Raw genomic sequence first — 5,075 nt, forward strand, 5'->3', positions numbered from 1 at the left:
TTGGTAGGATTGGGTGCGTCTTTTAGGGGACGCAGACCGTCCACCAATTTGGTTTGAAGGTCCTGACGAAAACCTGGTTCATTATAACCTCTAAGGTTGAAACATGTAGACCCAACACATAGAGAGATACACGGGCTCATCACGGCCCTCACTTTATCTCGCCACGATTTTAACATTGTCCAGTTGCTTGCTAATAAAAAATCTTTATTTTTCTCAAGTTCAAACCAGGACAATTTTTAACACACTTACCCCCCCTTTTTTCTCACGCACCATCACTCACAACCTGCTCCACTGCAATCAGGTGTTGTAGCACACCCTGATGACGCTAGGTCATTAGGGTGGACCCCGATGATGAAGCATGTCATCACTAGGTGATGAGTGAGGGGTTTCTAACAAAAGGAGACTTTCTCCATTTTGGGAAAAAAACCTTCTACCCCCATAGCTACCTGTGAATCCTTGCTGGTGGTACTCCTTCATTTGTTTTTCTGCAGTTATACCCAGGGGTACAGGAGTACTCCCCGTTCACCCTCGGTGAACATAACCCTTGCTCTCCTTGTTGTTTTTCTATTTTTCGCTGTTGCAGTTTGGCCACCATTGGCGCCAGCGCAAAAAGCAGTGATGACAAAGGACATCCCTTCCTGGTGCCTCACTCGATACTAATTGGCTGGAAATGCAGCAGGGCGATCCAGACCAAGAATGGGAGATCCAAACACTTCACCACCAGGTAGTCGCACTCCACAGAATCAAAGGCCTTGGAGGCATCTACGAACACAGCTGCTGCCGTGAGCTCCCTATCTGTCGTGAATGAGTGTAAATAGGGTACACCGGTTATGAGGTGGCCCGCCCCAGATAAAGCCAAACTGGTCTGGGTGCACCAGAAAAGTCATTAAGGGGCTTTGCAAGAACTTTGCCATCACAATTTATATGGGAGAGAAGTCTGAGTCACAGTACTCAGCTGACTTGCCAGGTTTAAGTAAAGTGATGATCATCGCCTATTTCATGGACGGTGATAGCGGGCCGATCTCCCTTGCCTTTTGATAGACTGTTTTAGGATTGGGGTTATAATGCCAGAGTATGTCTTATAGAAATCAGCTGGTAGCCCAATGGGACCAGAGGCCTTGCCCGATTGGAGCTGCATCATAGTGTCTAATTTCCTCTTCCTTTATATTGGCCAATAGAAATTCCCTTTCTGCATCGCTCGGCCACATTTTCCAAATAGGCAACTATGTCTACTGTTTGTAATCTGCGTGTGGTGTATAAAGGTTGGTAGAACCAAGAAGATTTTTAGTATTTCTGGAGCATTCCTTGCCAGAACATCACCATTACCTCGTATTTCGAGGACGGTGTTTGCGCCTCAGGGATTGCGACCTAGTGGCTTCCTCTCGCTGTACTCCCTAGCTTTAAAGTATTTATCCCAGAATCGCCAACCCCCCCCCCCTTTCCTGAAAGTCAGTAATTGACTCTCTAAGCTTAACAATTATGTCAGGGTTCGGTTGATCCCTCCGGTTCTCCTCCAGGGTTTTTATGTCCGCTTCTAGTCTCCTGAGACTATCCCTGATTGAGCGCAGTATTCCTCTACTCTTGGCCAAACTGATCCCCTGAAACCTAAAGGCGTTTCATTTTGTGCTGCACTGTGGGACTGTATATTCGTTCCTGTCAAAAGTCTGCCATTTCCTGTCTTAGCTCCTCTAGGAATGCCCCGCCCAACAGTAGTGTTGGATAGCGTCTCCAGGAAGCCAGTGGGTAGGAGATAACTTGGAGGAGACTGCACCATAAGCACTGGAGAATGGTCTGAGTTGGTGTGTGCCAAGTGAGTTTCCTTCTGCACCCAGTCCCTTGGATATGAGCCAGTAATCTATTCTGGACCAACTGTTATGAGCCCCTGAGTGGAAAGTTCCCTCCATTACCATCTGGTGGAAAGTCTGCCTTGCGTCTAGCAATCCATGTTTTTCTGCCATGTCCTGGACATGCCTGCCTGGGATAGTGGGGTGTTATGTGAGATCTATCCCATTTCAAATTCAGTGAGCCATTAAAATCCCTCACCCACAAATAATGTGTGTGGAACCGGTGTCGGCAATCGGTCCCCAAAGAACCCTGGTTCATCCGTGTTTGGTCCATAGCAGATAACAATTGTGATAGATATTAGGCCAGCCTTACCCCCACAACATAGTGTAAGGGCCTTGGGAGTCACTGAGCATGCATTTTGGTGTATGAGTGGTAGCTCCTTGTGAATAAGTGGAGCAAGTTGCTATGTATCGATGACTCATATCGGACTGCAAACCTAGTGTACTTGGAGTCTCCTACAATAGGGTGATGTTAATATTGTGCCTGTCTAGGTATGCCAACATATGGTGATGCTTGCGCAGGTCTTCCAGTCCTGTTATTCCTTGCCAGACAATTATATGGAACCTGCGTGTCATTGTGTGATGCAAGATCAGGGTCAGCCATTGTCAGTGGTGTTCTGTTGTGCTGTACGGATGCTTCGGGCCACCCCTGCATGCGGTAGTAGGGTTAGCATGTGTAACGTTAGCTCGTATGAGTGCGCACATGAAATCAAACATTACATTCCCACCCCCAGTCCCACACTAATGGCCTAATCTCATCAGGAAGTAATTTCCCTCCCAAAAACCAGAACAGTCTCCATCTGCCAATGGAGCCACTCCAAGAACGTACACCATACCATCCCCAGAAGAGCTTGGACCAATGGCTGGAGTGTGTGGTGGTAGCATCTGAGCGGAGGAAGAGGAGGTAGAAGGGTAGTATCAAGGGTCTTACAGACAAGCTGAACAACAAGTGAAAGTGGCAATTGGGAGAAAGCAAAAGTGAAAGTTTAATTGATAGTGAAGTAAAAAGATGCAGAGAAAGGGGGAAAACATACAAAGTTAGGGATATCCTTTGGGGTAAAGAGTCAGAGAGCCAGATGGTCCCTCCTCGAGTGAACAAAGGGTTCCAGGGTACATTTCTGTCAGTATTTATCCACATATATCTTTTTTTTTTGCCATCTTACTGGTAATTATCCAAATGTATTTTCTGTTTTTAAATATAAACCCCGCGGCAGGGAACCCCCAGGGACCACTTGAGGGGATTGGCTGAGGAGATCTAACACCAGCCACCAACTTAACCCCCTTCAAGAAACCAAAGGGCGCAAGAAACATCACGCCAACAAGAAACTAAGCTTCTATTTACAAGGGCGCAAGAAACATCACGCCAAGAAGAAACTAAGCCTCTATTTACAAGGGTGCAAGAAACCTAAAGCGCTAAGAAGAAATTAAATCATCACAGGACTTTTGAAGAAGCAAACAGGTATTGGCGCGGTACTGACCCTGCGTTTCCTGATGTCACCTGGGGTCTCCCTTGCTAACCTGCTACTGGGGTGTCACCTGTCCTGTATATCTAGCGCTGCCCTTGCTGACCCTGTGAAGAGCGCTGAAGTAATGGAGGGGGTTGCTGCCTTCTGAAGCGCTATATTTGCCTGAACTGCAGCACCCTGAACTGAATGTTATTAGACCTGCTGGTCTTGCCCCCACCTCGTGTGGGCCAAAGCGCTATAGCCCTGCACCCTGCTGTCTGTGAAGCGCTAGAATCCTGGGCGTGATTCCTGCCTGAAGCGCTATATTCTGTGGTGCCCTTCAGCAGCGCTACCTGGAATGAACTGTCTGCCGAGTGCTACCTCTGCTGTGAATTGCCTGCTATATCGTAGCGCTGTGAATCCTGAAAAGCGCTATCCCCCTGAAGCGCTGTCACCAAGAACTTCTGTGGCTCTAGAAGTTGCTGCCTTCTGAAGCGCTGACTCCCTGCTCCCCCAACGCTCCTTTGCTGTCCCTGTGAAGAGTGCTGAGGTACTGAAGGGGGTTGCTGCCTTGTGAAGTGCTGTACCTGCAGGGTGCTATTATCTAAACCTGATTGCCTGCTGAAGCGCTGTCCCCAGCATTGCCTGTGGCCAAGCGCTGTCATGTGAGGAACTGAGGTAGTGCCCAGGGAAGCGCTGTAATTTCACTCCAAGCGCTTTCTTGAATGTCCCATAGAAGCGCTGTAATTGTGCCTCCAAGCGCTCTCTTGTAGGCCCCAGAGAAACGCTGTATTTTTGACCTTAAGTGCTCACCTGTTGGCCCCTATGTGCCTCTAGTGACGTGGAGGCCATTAAGTTACTGTTTATGCCTGAGGACAGGCTTGCCATTCTGTTACAATTGCGGGAGGAATAGGCAGTACACTGATTTTAGTCTTTACGGGTTTTATTTTTAGATACAGTGAGTCTGAGCTCTTCTTTCGGTTGGTTGTTACTTCTCGAGGTGAACGGCTCCTAGCCGCCTTTCGGATTCCGTAGAAGTAGCCCTGCGTCCTCTATCGGGTTTCCGTCGCGGTGATTCTCCTTCCGCTTCCGTCTTGCCTCTCGATTAAAACAAAGAGAAGACGACGTGGTATCAGTGCTTGTTTTTACAATATTAGTTCCTATGGGAAAAGGGAGTGAGGATCCACTACTGGTGCAGTTTCCTAAACTAGTGCCGTAGTGAGTGGGGGTTTCGTGCTCTGGGAAAAGGGTGTACCAGGAAGGGGAAGTGACTCCCGGGCTTTAATCGGTAGTTGCTGCCTTACGAAAAACCCAGCCCCTGAATTTCTCACGTACCTGGCTGAGCCATACACCTCCCGCGGGTGTATGGCTGGGCGGCTCGTGTTGTCGGTGGCCTCCTGGCTTCTCCTGCTCCGCGTTCTCTTCAACGCCTCTCCGTCTTCTCTCCGCCTCCGCCGTGTTCTTTCCCTCGGTTCCGCTCTCGTCCTCTCCTTCACTCCGCTCTCTCCTGGTGAATAGACACACCCCCGATTCCTTGTTTCCGGCATAAGACGTCTCCGAGTCCTGACGAGACTCCTCCCAGTCATAGGTCCATTCCGCATTAAAGGGCCACTGTTCTTCCTGTGTGTCAATTTCAGTTTCAACATTCTGTGGGAAGTATAACGGGTAAGAGGTAGTATCGGACACGTCTTGTTTTGTATTTCGTGTACAGTCTGGCACTCGAGATGTCCCCATGGCGTTACACATTCATTAACTGTTTGGGCCCTGGTTCCGGCGTAGGCCTAAA

Source organism: Lissotriton helveticus, chromosome 6 (genome assembly GCF_964261635.1).
Source record: "Lissotriton helveticus chromosome 6, aLisHel1.1, whole genome shotgun sequence".
NCBI lineage: Eukaryota > Metazoa > Chordata > Amphibia > Caudata > Salamandridae > Lissotriton > Lissotriton helveticus.